General features: G+C 43.0%; 1 protein-coding gene across 1 annotated transcript in view; it reads left to right on the top strand.

Annotated features, from left to right (window-relative positions):
• The first annotated feature begins 12,584 nt into the window (after nt 1-12,584).
• DNMBP (dynamin binding protein) overlaps nt 12,585-17,132 on the top strand; it is a 113,459-nt gene continuing 108,911 nt past the window's right edge. Inside the window, exon 1 of the mRNA XM_047073293.1 lies at nt 12,585-12,661. The gene's annotated coding sequence lies outside the window, so the exon portion shown is untranslated. The remainder of the gene's footprint in view (nt 12,662-17,132) is intronic.

Genomic DNA, 17,132 nt, shown 5'->3' with positions numbered 1-17,132 from the left:
AAACAAAGCACAGGAGAAAAAACCATGTAACTCTTTTAAAATAAGAGAGCTGGCGGAGTCACCTTTACCCAGTAGGTGACTGTGACACCATTTTCTCTTTGTAAAGGGACATGTCTCTGACAGCAGAGACTGTAGCCTTTAGATAACTGTAGGTAGTGTCTTGTCTCTGGTAGTTCCCATTATTTGTACAAAATTGCTTGTTACTAGATTGTGAAAATGCACCGTTGGCACAAACACTAAAACAAGAGAAAATGTAAAGGGTGTCCAGAGACTTTATAGACAGAATTGTTCTTCAAATGAGGGCTCGTCTCCCTTTCCCAGAGGATCAAAAATCAATACACAATGTGCCACATCCCAAGCTCTTCCATCCCACCTTCAGGACACTTTGAAGGAAAAGTGAGCGTGGGAGCCTTCTTAAATAGCCAAACAGAGTTTCCCACAGCTTGAATCTTATTCTAAAATAATAAGATCTCCAATACAGTAGTGTCAAGTTTTTGACTGTTAAAGGTCCGGGATGTGAATTCACAGCAGTTCATTTATTGATTCGGTCATCTGACAAACGGTTGAATCCCATTTATGAGTCAGACCCTGTGTTCAGAGTGGAGGAGAGAGTGGGTAAGCCAGAGAGATGCAGTTCCTACCTTTTTGGAGTTAGAGGGATGCAAAGGAAGAGACAAGGAACAAAACAAGAAACACGTGCAAAGAATTAGTATCCAAGGAGGTGCTGAGAGAGGAAATGCCAGGGGGATCTATCTGAGATAGGATGGTTAGGACGATTTCTCTGGAGGTGATATTTGAGCTGAGGTGTAAAGGATAAGACAAAGGAATAAGAGTTTCAGGCAGAAGGAGGAGGAAGCCTAAGGACCCTGTGGCAGGAAAGTGCCCGGCTGGTCCTAGCAGCTGCAGCTCTAAGGATGTGTGTGTGTGTGTTTAGCTTCTGGCTCTATGATCTAACATTCTAGAAGCCTAACCCAACAGAGGTCCAAGACACAGCTCGGCATCCAAACCACACTGAGTCTAGTCATAAGTGAACCAAAAAGATTCACTTTTTCCATGGCCGCAGGAAACACCCCAACCCGACTAGCCATCTCGAAAACAAGGATCAAGAAAGTGGGACAGCACGGCTTGGGACAAACCTGCTATCAGATGCCAACGTTCACGTATCCAGAGCATTATCTGCACATACGTGGTCCTATGATTTGTCTAAGACATACATGCCCAGCACACACCCTGCACGTCACTCCATCATGCCCACCTCCTGCCTGGAATATGACTTCATTTCTACTTGAACACTAAGCTCATTCTGACTATTAAACCATGAGTAAACATTCCCCCTGGGCAAATGCCTAAGCAAACATCAATTCTCTCCCTCCTCCCAAAAGTTAAATTCCACTATTTATGAAGGATTTTCTCCCTTTTAACTTTTTCTTATTCCTCCCTTCACTGAATGTTTCACCCCACTCCCCTTCCCCTCACGGATCTTTTCCTCTGTTACGTTCATGCTCTTCCCTTCCTGCCATTCCCTGAACCCCTTCACCCCACCAAGGTTTCGGTGCTCAAGGGACATAGCATCACTCAGAAGCGGGGGAACTGGAGCTATTATAGGACAGGTGACAAGCGGTCAAAGAGAAGCCCTCAGGCGCTGCTTTTTTTCTGCTGACGTGCTGCTTCCTATTGCACAGTCCCAAGGAAGAGGCAAATAAAATCATCGCTTGGATCCGTGTCTACCCCCCCAGGAGGAGGGACGAAAGACCTCTCTGACTTGTTTTTAGATATTCCCCCCATGTGAAGCCTTTGGAATGAAGAGTCCTTCCTGGGCATTAGATCAAAGGAGTCAAGTGAGTTTCCTTAATGCTTCCTGGAATCAGATGAAGTATAAACAAACTAAGAAATAAAAGGATCCCAATTTTCATTGTATATCCAGATACTGTATTTTACAGACTGTAATTTATGGCAGACTTTTATTTCACAGACTGATAAAAACATTTTTTTTTAACTTCATTTATTTTGAGAGAGAGAGAGAGAGAGAGAGCACATGACTGGGGTAGGGGCAAAGAAAGAGGGAGAGAGAATCCCTAGCAGGCTTTGCACTGTAATCACAGAGCTTGATGCGGGGCTCTATCCCATGAAACATGAGATCATGACCTGAGCCGAAATAAAGAGTCACACACTTTACCAATTGCGCCACCCAGGCACCCCAAAAAACATTTTTAAATGAAGGTTGCTATGGACTGAGTGTTTGTGTTCTCCCCAGAATTCAAATGTGGAAGCCCTAATGTGATGGCATTTGGAGGTGGAGACTTTGGAAGGTAATTCGGTCATGAAGATGGAACCCCCACCATGGGATTCTCATCCTTATCGGAGGAAGAGAGCTACCTTTTCTCTCTCTCTGCCATGTGAGCCTGCAACAAGAAGGGCATTTACAAGCCAGGAAGCAAGTTCTCACCAGAACGGACCATGCTGGCATGCTGGTGGCAGACTTCCCAACCTCCAGAACTGTGAGAAATAAGCCTTTGTTGTTTAAGTTTATGGTAATTTGTTACAGCAGCTGGAGTAGACTAGGACAAAGGAGAGATAAGGGGCCACTAACTTTCTCATTTTCTATTAAGGACAATTAGAAAAATACGATTGCTATCTATTATTACGATCAATTCATAAATGCCAAATATTAACAAAGATATAATGTCAGGATAAAAAGAGTCATATAAATCAAATTATTTTTTTCACTTTGCTAGAGAAGAGCAAATGTTTCGTCTCAGGCTGGCATTTGTGAACCAGTAGTTTAATGATGGGGTCTTAGTGGCTCAAATAACTAAAAATTTATAAGTGGAGTTTTCAGGCACAGCTGGATCCAGGTACCTGAATTATGTGGTCTGGACTTTTTCTCCACTTCTTGATTTCATTCTCTTTGGTGGTGACTTCATTCTCACATGAGCTCTCCCCATGAGGGGACCAGATGACCAAGCAGTTGCTTCAAGCTTCTGTTCTACCAGTCTAGCAACAGACTATTGATTCTTGGGCCTGACTCTCAATAGCACAAATCGGTTTATGTGCCTGTCTCTATGTGCCAAACAGTGACACTGATTGGTCAGTCTCGGGTCATATGCCCAACTCCTGGAAGGTAGGGGAAGGTTAAGGGTGACTTATAGTATAGTTGACCTTTGAACAGCATGAGGGTAAGGGGTGTTGACCCCCACCCCCGTGCAGTTGAAAATCATGTATAACTTTTGACTTCCCCAAAGCTTGACTACTAATAGCTTGCTGTTGGCCAGAAGCCTTATCAATCAACTAGTCACATTATGACATAATAGTCATAAATAGTCAGTTAACACATGTTGTTATATGTTTGTATGTTATATGTACTACAAACTGTATTCTTACAATAAAATCAGCCAGAGGAAAGAAAATGTTATTAAGAAAACCATAAGGAAGAGAAAACACACTTACAGTACTGTACTGTATTTATCAAAAACAATCTGCATATAAGTGAAACCATGCAGTTCAAACGCATGCTGTTCAAGTGTCAAAAGTAAATGAGAGTTGGTTCCAATTTTTTTTAATAAAAAATTGTTATCAAATACAGAAGAATCAATGGTTATAGACAAAAACAACAAAAGAGCATTACAACTTTGTTAAATTCAAGCAACATTTCAATTTTGCTTTGACTCTTAAGTGAATTCATTCATTCCACAAACATTTATGAAGTATACCTATGTGCCAGGCACTTTGACAGGCAACAAGGATACAAAGATAAATTCATAGTCCCTGCCTTCAATGAACTCACCATCTGTAGAGAGAACGAGGGGCTGACACTTTATAATAGTATGTGAAGCAGTTGAGGTCAGCCCTATCAAAGGCCAGAGAATCATAATCCATGTTGTCCTTCAGTCCCCTACTTTGTTTGGCTAAGGTCGACCTGACTTAGTACAATATGAAGTCAGATGACTCTTTCCTATGAAACAGTGTACACTAATTCAAACAGATAATTATCATGGAGGAGTTGGAAGTGTGGGAGAATGTGAACTTGACCACAGCACAAGAAACAGCAATGTGGCCCAGCTGCTTAAATGGGCAATGCCTTCCCAGACTGTGCTAGAGACAGCACAGACTCACATCAGAAGAGCACAGTCCCACCTGGCCCCACAGGTGTCAAGCTTCCTCTGGAGTGTGGTAAATAGTTCCAGGCACATTTTCAGGGAAGACATTGAAGGTCACAACATGACTAAGCCTCATGGACCCACCAGGATAAAATATTGCCAAGGGAAGACAAACATGGCCAATTCAGAGGACAGGTGTGAAATCAGTTGAGTGGGAAGCCCACATTGCACAATGGAAAGACTTGGATACTGGCAGAGAGTGGTTTGAATCCTAGCTTTGTCCTTTACAAGCTCCATTTTCTTGGGCAAGTCAGGTTATTTCCCAAGGCATGGGTAAAGAATCATGAGTAGTACTCAAGATGTTCTTCAGGATAATTCAGGTGGCACAGGAGCCAACTGTGGGTGATGCTCTGACCCAATAATCAGTTGGCGAAAAATCGCTTAGTGAAAAAGTTGTTCTCTGATCGGTTTCTTTAGATCCTTCTGAATACATCAAGCTGAAAGTTTCTGTTTGGTCCTAACTTTCTAACACAGGTTAGTTTCATTTTTTAACGAATGCGGAGTGGCCTCCAGCTCAGAATTAGAATTTACTAACACTGTATATTATTTCCACTGTATGTATTTTAAGGATTATCGCCTATGAATTACAGTCCATACTGGTTTTGCATTTATGGGAAGGGTACAAAGTCTCCCTTAAAAAACAAAGTGAGTAAATTTATTTTTATTTTTATTTATTTTTATTTAAAAAAAATTTTTTTTTTTTATGAAGTTTATTGACAAATTGGTTTCCATACAACACCCAGTGCTCATCCCAAAAGGTGCCCTCCTCAATACCCATCACCCACCCGCCCCTCCCTCCCACCCCCCATCAACCCTCAGTTTGTTCTCAGTTTTTAACAGTCTCTTATGCTTTGGCTCTCTCCCACTCTAACGTCTTTTTTTTTTCTCCCTTCCCCTCCCCCATGGGTTCCTGTTGAGTTTCTCAGGATCCACATAAGAGTGAAACCATATGGTATCTGTCTTTCTCTGTATGGCTTATTTCACTTAGCATCACACTCTCCAGTTCCATCCACGTTGCTACAAAAGGCCATATTTCATTTTTTCTCATTGCCACGTAGTATTCCATTGTGTATATAAACCACAATTTCTTTATCCATTCATCAGTTGATGGACATTTAGGCTCTTTCCATAATTTGGCTATTGTTGAGAGTGCTGCTATGAACATTGGGGTACAAGTGCCCCTATGCATCAGTACTCCTGTATCCCTTGGGTAGATTCCTAGCAGTGCTATTGCTGGGTCATAGGGTAGGTCTATTTTTAATTTTCTGAGGAACCTCCACACTGTTTTCCAGAGCGGCTGCACCAATTTGCATTCCCACCAACAGTGCAAGAGGGTTCCCGTTTCTCCACATCCTCTCCAGCATCTATAGTCTCCTGATTTGTTCATTTTGGCCACTCTGACTGGCGTGAGGTGATACCTGAGTGTGGTTTTGATTTGTATTTCACTGATAAGGAGCGACGCTGAACATCTTTTCATGTGCCTGTTGGCCATCTGGATGTCTTCTTTAGAGAAGTGTCTATTCATGTTTTCTGCCCATTTCTTCACTGGGTTATTTGTTTTTCGGGTGTGGAGTTTGGTGAGCTCTTTATAGATTTTAGATACTAGCCCTTTGTCCGATATGTCATTTGCAAATATCTTTTCCCATTCCGTTGGTTGTCTTTTAGTTTTGTTGGTTGTTTCCTTTGCTGTGCAGAAGCTTTTTATCTTCCTAAGGTCCCAGTAATTCACTTTTGCTTTTAATTCCCTTGCCTTTGGGGATGTGTCGAGTAAGAGATTGCTACGGCTGAGGTCAGAGAGGTCTTTTCCTGCTTTCTCCTCTAAGGTTCTGATGGTTTCCTGTCTCACATTTAGGTCCTTTATCCATTTTGAGTTTATTTTTGTAAATGGTGTGAGAAAGTGGTCTAGTTTCAACCTTCTGCATGTTGCTGTCCAGTTCTCCCAGCACCATTTGTTAAAGAGGCTGTCTTTTTTCCATTGGATGTTCTTTCCTGCTTTGTCAAAGATGAGTTGGCCATATGTTTGTGGGTCTAGTTCTGGGGTTTCTATTCTATTCCATTGGTCTGTGTGTCTGTTTTTGTGCCAATACCATGCTGTCTTGATGATGACAGCTTTGTAGTAGAGGCTGAAGTCTGGGATTGTGATGCCTCCTGCTTTGGTCTTCTTCTTCAAAATTCCTTTGGCTATTCGGGGCCTTTTGTGGTTCCATATGAATTTTAGGATTGCTTGTTCTAGTTTCGAGAAGAATGCTGGTGCAATTTTGATTGGGATTGCATTGAATGTGTAGATAGCTTTGGGTAGTATTGACATTTTGACAATATTTATTTTTCCAATCCATGAGCAGGGAATGTCTTTCCATTTCTTTAAATCTTCTTCAATTACCTTCATAAGCTTTCTATAGTTTTCAGCATACAGATCCTTTACATCTTTGGTTAGATTTATTCCTAGGTATTTTATGCTTTTTGGTGCAATTGTGAATGGGATCAGTTTCTTTATTTGTCTTTCTGTTGCTTCATTGTTAGTGTATAAGAATGCAACTGATTTCTGTACATTGATTTTGTATCCTGCAACTTTGCTGAATTCATGTATCAGTTCTAGCAGACTTTTGGTGGAGTCTATCGGATTTTCCATGTATAATATCATGTCATCTGCAAAAAGCGAAAGCTTGACTTCATCTTTGCCAATTTTGATGCCTTTGATTTCCTTTTGTTGTCTGATTGCTGATGCTAGAACTTCCAGCACTATGTTAAATAACAACGGTGAGAGTGGGCATCCCTGTCGTGTTCCTGATCTCAGGGAAAAAGCTCTCAGTTTTTCCCCGTTGAGGATGATGTTAGCTGTGGGCTTTTCATAAATGGCTTTTATGATCTTTAAGTATGTTCCTTCTATCCCGACTTTCTCAAGGGTTTTTATTAAGAAAGGGTGCTGGATTTTGTCAAAGGCCTTTTCTGCATCGATTGACAGGATCATATGGTTCTTCTCTTTTTTTTTGTTAATGTGATGTATCACGTTGATTGATTTGCGAATGTTGAACCAGCCCTGCATCCCAGGAATGAGTCCCACTTGATCATGGTGAATAATTCTTTTTATATGCTGTTGAATTCGATTTGCTAGTATCTTATTGAGAATTTTGGCATCCATATTCATCAGGGATATTGGCCTGTAGTTCTCTTTTTTTACTGGGTCTCTGTCTGGTTTAGGAATCAAAGTAATACTGGCTTCATAGAATGAGTCTGGAAGTTTTCCTTCCCTTTCTATTTCTTGGAATAGCTTGAGAAGGATAGGTATTATCTCTGCTTTAAACGTCTGGTAGAACTCCCCTGGGAAGCCATCTGGTCCTGGACTCTTATTTGTTGGGAGATTTTTGATAACCGATTCAATTTCTTCGCTGGTTATGGGTCTGTTCAAGCTTTCTATTTCCTCCTGATTGAGTTTTGGAAGAGTGTGGGTGTTCAGGAATTTGTCCATTTCTTCCAGGTTGTCCAATTTGTTGGCATATAATTTTTCATAGTATTCCCTGATAATTGTTTGTATCTCTGAGGGATTGGTTGTAATAATTCCATTTTCATTCATGATTTTATCTATTTGGGTCATCTCCCTTTTCTTTTTGAGAAGCCTGGCTAGAGGTTTGTCAATTTTGTTTATTTTTTCAAAAAACCAACTCTTGGTTTCGTTGATCTGCTCTACAGTTTATTTATTTTTATTTAAAAAAAAATTTTTTTTAACATTTATTTATTTTTGAGACAGAGAGAGACAGAGCATGAACGGGGGAGGGGCAGAGAGAGAGGGAGACACAGAATCGGAAGCAGGCTCCAGGCTCCGAGCCATCAGCCCAGAGCCCGACGCGGGGCTCGAACTCACGCACCGTGAGATCATGACCTGAGCCGAAGTCGGACGCGTAACCGACCGAGCCACCCAGGCGCCCCCAAAGTGAGTAAATTTAAATAAAAATATTAAACAAAAAAATAGAAACATGGTATAGGAATGATGAAAGTGTGGGAAGCAGTAGGCAAACTACTTAACTTCCAGAGCCTCAGTGCCTCATTGACAAGCTAAGAATGACAAAACTCCCTGGCTGGGTTGTTGTCAATCTGTGCCGGGAAAAAACAATCAATATTATTTGGAAAAGGCAAAGATGAGCTTGTTTATTTTGCTTCATTAATGTAGACAACCAGGAAAAGAAAATAAAGATGATTTGTAAATTTATAAAATATTTTGTAAAAATTATTGATTCTATTCAAATGGGGAATCCATTTTTGGGGGTAATATTTTTCTGACCAACAGATGAAAAAAAAAAAGATAATGCTCTTTTTTTTCCCAAAATCTTTTTAATGTTTATTTTTGAGAGAGACAGAGTGTAAGTGGCAGAGGGGCAGAGAGAGGGAGACACAGGATCCAAAGCAGGCTCCAGGCTTCAAGCTGTTAGCACAGAGCCCGACACAGGGCTTGAACTCAAGAACTGTGAGATCATGACCCAAGCCGAAGTCGGACACTTAACCAACTGAGCCACACAGAGGCCCCTGTATGGTAAGCTCTTAACTGAAGGCCAGGCCTCAATAAACATTTACTGTAAAGTTATCTTCAGTTTTTCAGCTTCCCCTTTCTTTCCACTATCTTCTTCCTGATCCCCAGATACCTTCTCTCTTGTCTTCTCATGAAAATAGTAAAAGATAGGGTAATATCACTTAGATATACCTTGATGGATACACGAAAGAATGAGGTTTTTTTCCAAAGTATTACCTCAACTAGGCATTTGCATTTTAAGGCAGATTTGTTTACCCTGTTTGATTTTTATTTCTAATTATGAAGAATTCCTTGTTCCTCATTAAACCAATTTCAAGCTTCTGTAAATAGAGAAGAGAAGGAGCTCATAGGGAATACTGTATTAATGTATAAAAAGGGCCCTGAAGATAAACACAATACCATCTTTTCTTAGAACTCAGAGGCTTCCTTCCTCTTCTAGGAAGAACAAACCAGGGATTGGCTTTAGTCTTGCCATCTGGGGTCTATGCCTAAATGGAACCAGATTGCCGCTGAGGTCTTCTTATAGGAGTTGGCCTTGCACTAGCACTAGACAAATGCCCTCCCTCCAGAATCGTCCCAACTCCTCCCTTGCCCAAGAGAGCATACTTCCTCTGCCCTTTCCTTCTTCCTCCATCCAACCTGAGTCCTCTCCTTTCTGTCCCGGTACATTCTGGCACCATTTTGATGAATAGTTAGTAATATTTCCAAGTGATGTCTTCCTTCTCTAACATCTTAGAATGCAAGCCTATGCCTTATATATTCTATCACTAAGATATCGAACCACGTCTTTAATAATAGAGATAGGAATATATTCTCTGCACTTCTCCCCCCACCTTTTTTTTTTTTTTTTTTTTTTTTAGAGCTGGACCCCTGGCTATTCAAAGACTAACAGATGACTCCCACCTTGAGCAAAGCCAATTTAGTTTAGTTTCAGCAACTTGCTACTCTCATCAACTTGCCATCACTAGCAGCAGGTTGTGGCTGTGACATGATACATTCCAGAGGGAAGTCAGGGGGAGTTGGCTTTGATTTGGGGCCAATCCATGCCACACTGTTAGTGAGGCAGTCTATCATAACCGTGATGGACACTTCAGATGCAATATGTCCTGACAGGTTGAATTTAGGTTCAGACCTCAGAGATCAAAAAACGACACAACTAAACAGTTTTGATCAATGGGATTAACCAAAACGCAATTGAACCATTCCCTGTTTTGGCTTATTGAGGATTTTCCAGGAAAAAAGCCAGTCAAGCTTTTTCACTTTAACATTACACATCTGGATATTGTCATTATTGCTAACAGAGAAGTTCCACATACATTTATCTCCATTGATCCTTTTCATTCTAGTCTCTTAAAATTTAGGATATTTTATAATGCGTCAATAGGGTGACTGAAAATGAAATTTGCATTCTTTACCAAGACCCACCAGGCCCAGGATGATCTTCACCCCGTCTGTTTTCAGTTTCACGTCATAATACTTGCTCTCTTGCTCACACTGGCTTCTCTTCTGATTCTGAAACTCATCAAGTTGCTTTCCACTTCATGGACTTTGCACCTTCCGTTTCTCCTTCTTGAAAGTCACTTCCTCAGCTCTTAAATATTTATCTGATTCTTTCTCATCTTTTAGGTCTCAAGCGAATGGTTACATCCCCAGGGACTTCCCTGACCATTACTATATTCAAAGAAGCTTCCCACCACTTACCTAGGCCCTTATCAGGCCAGATATTCATCTAAACCACAGAACACAGAGATTATTTTCCCAGTTCCCTCAAAGACTGTATATAATTTGTACCATTCCAGTTGCACAAAAGTGAATTCACTATATACAGTGGATGCTTAGGGCACTCGGACTTCATTCTCTATGATCTAATCTATCTTATCCTTTGGTTTATTTCCTTCACTGCACTCATCACATCCTGTCACTGTTTGGTGTATCATTGGTTTATTTATGTATTGTTTGTCACCATACACTAGAATGTGAGCTCCATGAGGGCAGGAGGCTTGGTCTGTCTTAGGCTAAATCCCAAACATATAGCACAATGTTTATGGCATCGCAAATGTATAATAAATCTTTACTGATGAGTGAGAAAATACTATTTTGCCTTTAATGATTTAGAATCTTTGCCATGCCCTAGGGCAATGATTCTTAAACTCCAGTGTACCCAGTAAGGAACCTTCCTCCAAAGATTCAGATTCAGTGATCAGAGCATTCCAAAATTGACTGTTTAAGGTAAAAGAAAAAGATCATGTTGGATTGGGTGTATGTTAAGACATTCAAAATTGTCTTTTTAAAATGAAATGCTTGATTTCTATTTCATCTTGATTTCATATGACATTAGAAACATTACAAAAGTACATCCAGTAAACACAAAATTGTGGTTAGTTGAATAGTGACAATATCTTCAAAAATAAAGGCTATAAATTTGCAATGTTAATTACTTATTCTTAGGAAGAAAAGTCACTGTTTCACAGACAAATGAAGTGTTTGTTAACAATTTTGTCAAAACCCAGAACACTGATATTTTAGCAGAGAGTTTTCTGCCCACAATGTTCACATGCATCAAAAAAAGCAAAGGAGAATAGTATGGTAGTTCCTAAGAAAGAAAGAAAGAAAGAAAGAAAGAAAGAAAGAATTACTATGTGATCCAGCAGTTCTATTTCTGTGTATAGCCTCACAAGAACTGAAGTCAGCGTTTCAGACAGATATTTGTACACCCATGTTCATAGCAGCAGGATGGACAACAGTCAAAAAGCAAACGGATGGAGTTAAGTCGCTGACAGATGAATGGATAAACAGAAGGTTGTATACACACACAATGCAATATTATTCTGACACTCACTACAACCAGGATGACCCTCCAAGACACTGCTAAGTGCAATAAGCTAGTCACAAAAGGAAATACTGTAGGATTCCACTAATGTGGGGTGTGTGGTAGTCAAATTCAGAGACAGAAAGTGACAGTTGGGTGGAGAGAAACGAGTTAGTGTTTAATGAACATGGTTTCAGTTCGGGGACATGAAAAGGCTGTGGGGATGGATGGTGGCGAAGGTCGCACGACAGTGTTGAATGTCCTTCATGCCACAGAATCGTACACTTAAAAATGGTGAAAATGGCAAGTTGTATGTTACGTGTGTTTTACCACAAGGAAAGGGGAAAGGAAAGCCCACGAACGTTTTGAAATAGAGGTTTCTCTGTTGTGCGTACACAGTGACAGACTTGTTGAATTCTTCCGGATCTCCTAGGTGGATCCAGAAACGGAAGGCACACAAATTCAAGCGACAGGCCAGCAGTGGGACTCTGTGGCCTTTACCACACAAAGGGAATCCTGCGAGGATTCGCGAACAAGTTAAAAGCGGTCTCTCAGCCCCGCCCAGTCCTTACATCGTGTTACTCCTCGCTTTTAAATTCTCGGAGTTGTCCTGAGAGACTTTCCTCAGGGGAAAAATGGGACAGACAGAGGCGCGCGTCAACCTTGTGTAACGTGATAAAGGAAACTGCCTCGGGGCGGCAAAGAGGACGCCACCACAGGCAGGAACCGAACGGGCCTTCCCTCACTGGCATTTCGCCTCTTTTCCAGGCTGAAGGGCCGGGTGGGGTGAGGGACTCGCTCTGAGCCGGAGCCGCACGCGGCCTGGGAGGCGGCGGGCGCCCTGGCCGCGCCGGCGCGTGCCTCAGTTTCCCCGGCCAGAGGCCTTCGGAGCGCCGCCCCCTCTGACGCCGCAGGGCGGGCCGACAGGGGGCGCGAGCGCGGGGCGGGCTCCCGGAGGTGGGCGCGCGGGGACCGAGGCGCCCCAGGGCCGCGCGGCCGAGAGAGGCGGAAGCCGGGGCGGGAGGCGGGGAGGCGGGAGGCGGGGCGGCGGCGCTGAGTCACACCGGATCGGCCCGCCCGCCGCTTCCAGGGGCGGAGGTGACAGCGGCCCGGGACGGGCGGCCGCAGCCAGCTGCCCGCCGCGCCGAGGGACCGCTGGGCGGCGGAGAGCAGGTCAGGGCCGGGCGGGGAGCACGAGTCGCTGACCCGGGGCGGCGGGCGGAGGGGACCCGAACCCCGAGGGACGCGCCGCGCGGTCCGGCCTGCGCCACCCCTTTCCCCGAGGCGGCCGCTGCCGTGGCCGGGAGCCCCCCGGGGGACGGGGGTGGGGGGCGCCGGCCCTCCTCGGAGCCCGGGTCGGGTCCCGCCCTGTGAGGTCCCGGCGAGTGGCAGAGGCTGGGCGGCCGGCAGTCAAGGGGATGCGGCCGTGGGCTCGTTAAACGGTGTCAAGCCCGGGGCTCTTTTCACTGCACCGCCCTGCCACTCGGGCAATGAGGCGGAATTTGAGAGCTGGGAAAGAATTCGGCATTAGCTCAGCCCCCTGATTTTACAGATGAAGAAATCTTCTGGCTTGCTCAGAGTCCCATCCAGTCGGTATGGGAGTCCGTGATTCTGTGTCAGGGAGGCAGGGAGGGATGATTTCCGAGGCAAGAGTAAGACCTGTTTGGCTAGAGATGCATGTTTGGTTATGCTGGAATTTTGCTGTTACCCGCGCACACCTGCATTCCTGCCACAGGTCCTGACGTCCACCAGGCATCAGTTTCTCAAAGCGCTTAACCTTGAAAAGGGTGACGGTGCTGTCAGTTGCGTAAAGGAATATTGGGGTTACAGACCGGTCAGGTCTGCTGCACATTAGGTGCTGTGGAGAATGCTTGGGGTGTAGAGTTCGTTTTTAAGTGCAAAAAAAGAAAAAAACCCACCCCGCTTTAAATGCAACCTCATTATCCTTTATTTTCATCAGGCAATAATGAATGGCTCTCCCAACGTGATTCTGTTATATTGGTAACTTGCCTACTTTACAGTAATTTGCGGATCTTGTGTTGAAACACTTTCTTTACCTAATTAGTGATGCTGTGGTATGTGGCAAGCCAGTGGCAGGCTTAATGTTTAGGGTTTGAGCATAGTTTAGCTCCAGTTGTTTGAAATAGCTGAGTTCCAGGGGGGAGAGTAGCACTGATTAACCCCTAGTTGCATTTGGCAGACGAAGTCCCTGGCACCGGACAGGTGTGCGTTCTCAGTTAGTGCTGTGTTGATGACCCTCACAACAGGAATAGATTCCAGGTGATGAACGAGTTAGTTTATCCCTCCCCACCTGTGTTTCTCTAAATTATTGAATTAAAGGATCTCTAGCCCGTTTCCATCTCCTGACTTTATGTGTTAATTTGGAAACTGCCACTCATTGTGACAACAGAGAGTTTTCATAAAACAAGTCACTTTATCAGCATTGGCCTAGAGAAGTGAAAAGTGATTTTTCTTTTTCTTTTTTTTTTTCCTGGGTGCTTAATTTATTTGATATGAACAGGTTTCCGTTTTGAATGATTTCAATAGGTGTCAAGCCAAATTAAACATGCCTACTTTAAGACAATTTTTTTTCTGTCCTGCTTTTTATGTTTTATTAAAAAAATTTTTTTTAACGTTTATTTATTTTTGAGACAGGGAGAGACAGAGCATGAACGGGGGAGGGTCAGAGAGAGAGGGAGACACAGAATCTGAAACAGGCTCCAGGCTCCGAGCTGTCAGCACAGAGCCCGACGCGGGACTCGAACTCAAAGAGTGCGAGATCGTGACCTGAGCCGAAGTAGGCCGCTTAACTGACTGAGCCACCCAGGCGCCCCTCTGTCCTGCTTTTTAATTGGAAGATATATAATCAAACAAAGAAAAGTCCTTAAAGAAATCTGAAATAAATAACAGTATGATACCATCAGTTTCTTAGAAATAATGTACAACCTGTGATTACTTTTTTAATCTCAGCAGTGCCAAATGCCATACGTAATAACCTCTCAGCCATAGTGCAGTTCATAGAAATCAATCATATCAATCAAATGAAAAGGAGATTCAACACACAGATCTGAATGGAATTGCTTAAAATAAAAGCATCACGCGTTTAAAAATTACAGATACTTCAGTGTTCACTGACGTTCAGAGACTGGAATGGGGTGCTTTGTGAGAACAGCTAAAATCTGACCTGGGAGTGGGGTGTATGCGGTGCACAGATAACTTTTGCAATAAACTGAGAACATTCTACCTCAGGAAATGTGATAAGATGTCATTTCTGTAGTGCTCCTATTGTATGTATTTTCGGCTGAGATATAATAATCTTTATAGACAATCTGTCGAAATATGTACAAGTTCTTTATTTTGCCTTGTGGCCCTAAAGCAGAGCCTTTCCCACTTCTTGTTTCCTTTTTTTCTGGCTCCTTCTCAGTGGCCCTCTTTCCCACAGAGACCCTTTCCCGTTCCTCTTTCATCCACATTGCAGTTCAGAGCCTCCTTCAAGCATTGCTTGAACTTACACCACTTCTTCTCCCCTTAAAGAATATGACAAATCCTAATTCTTGAGTCACCATGTAGGATCTCCTAAACACTAAGGGTGGGCGTTCATTTTTAGAACATAGTGCAAGACTCCTTGAGACTCTGGTTCTGAAAAAAGGGTTCAGTGGACTGCGTTTACGTTTTTATCTCCTGTGTACTTGGAGGCTGCAGTCGAGGAAGCCTTGAGAGCCAGCAAACTCACTTATCTCTGCCTCAGAAGGAAATCCTTTCATAGGATGCATGGTGAATCTTCAAATGTCTTATTGCCCTCAACCTTGCCACTTTACAGGATTGGGCTAAAATTAGCAAAAAGCTATTTTTCAAATTTGAGATACTTCAGTGATGTTTCAAATTGCAGATCCTTTTTACATTGTGAGGATTTTTTTTAAATGATAAAAACAACTACAGTGGAATGCAGATGGAAACTTGCATGCCTATTCCCAGTATAAGGCTTGAACTATTCTCTAGGCTTATCATCCTGTTTCTGAAGTCAATTTCTTACCTACAACATAGCATTGTTAACGGGATTATCTGCTTTGACATTCTCAACTGGGATTGGTTTCTAGCTAAAGTGTCCTGAACATTCATTCAGAATACTTATGAAAAGTTTCACAACAACCGTCGAATTAATATTAAATAATTTCTTATGCTCAGCTTAGGAAGACATCTGGATAAACTAATTTTCAAGATTGGATAATGTAGTCTTGTTGGTCAGGTGTTAGTGATGAGATTTCAGGGGCATCTGGCTGGCTTAGTTGGTAGAGCATGCAACTCTTGATCTCAGGGTTGTGAGTTCAAGTCCCACATTGGGCATAGAGCTTACTTAAAAAAATTATGAGATATTAGTCTCTCACCTGGAAAGGCAGAAACCTCAAGTAGCAGCATCACAGAACAGCTCTATAATAAAAGGGCCCTTAAACCAAAGGTGTTAACTTTTGGTTGGGTGCTTTATCCTTGATGCTATAAAAGTCAGCCACAGGAGATAAAATAAACATAGAGTAGCTAAAATGTATTATTTCATTTTTAGATTTTAGGGCTTTCTAACTTGAAGGATGTAACCACCGAAACTGAGGCAGCATGGTGGAGCAAATAGGGCATTACACTGGGGGGTCTCAAGTCTGAACTCCTGGATTTTGGTTCTGATTTGTTGATTCATTCACTACATGTTCATTGAGCACCCCTGTCCACCAGGCACTGTTCTAGGTGCTGGGGATACAGCTGTGAATGAAACAAAGCCCTGTTGACATGCCATAGAATTCTAGTGGAGTGGAGGCAGACAGATAAAAATGTGAATGGATAGACTGTCACGTGGTCGTAGTGCTATGGAGAACTTGAAAGAGGTGTAAGTGGGAAAGCATAAGTCTAGGGGTGAGAGGGTGGGCAGGAGGCCTCTGCTAAGATCACTTTTGATCTAGGACTTGAAGGAATTGCGAGGGTGAGGGTGTGGGGCGGGGGGGCAGAGGGATGAGCAAGTTCCAGGCCCCGATGCTGCACATGTTTGGCATGCGTGAGGGATGGCGAGGCGTAGCGGCCACGCAGTGCCAAAGTGGGTGAAGGAAAAGCTGCAGCAGATGAGAGGTGGTGGAGTGGGAAGGGGCACATCAGTGTAGGCCATTGTAAGGATTTTGGCCTTGACTCTGAGTGAGGGGGAAGAAGCCAGTAGAGGGTTTTGAACAGAGTTGCTCATGATGACTTAAGTTTGACAGGCTCCCTCTGACTGCTGGGTGAGAACAAAATGGGGACAGGGCAGAGTCAGGAAGGCCTTCCTTTTCATGCTAGCTGTGTGACCCTAAACCGTAACCCTTCTCAGGGCCTTAGTTTCCTCATCTGTAGAATAACCGGGTCCTTTCTAGCTCTAGAATTTTAAGATTCTAGGTAGCGTGTAATATTTCTCTGGGGAGTCTAGGGGATTGCCTACAACGGGGTTCTAAAAGTAAATAGCTTCAAATGACCTGAAAACTTGATTCTGACCTGCCTTTAGCTGAATCACTCCAAATCAAGAGGTAATCAGGTCTTTTCGGTCAGGTTGTCAGGTCATGAGAACAAAAACACTGCTTCGTGAATAATCTCTGCTGATCCCTTTAGTACTCTGCTGATCCCTGAATTTTCTCTT

The sequence above is a fragment of the Lynx rufus genome, unplaced genomic scaffold, assembly GCF_022079265.1.
Source record: "Lynx rufus isolate CCGP_SWC_20201006 ecotype Redwood Valley unplaced genomic scaffold, mLynRuf1.p SCAF_11, whole genome shotgun sequence".
Taxonomy (NCBI): domain Eukaryota; kingdom Metazoa; phylum Chordata; class Mammalia; order Carnivora; family Felidae; genus Lynx; species Lynx rufus.
Note: the sequence above shows the minus strand (reverse complement) of the source record. Positions and strands in the feature narration are given on the sequence as shown.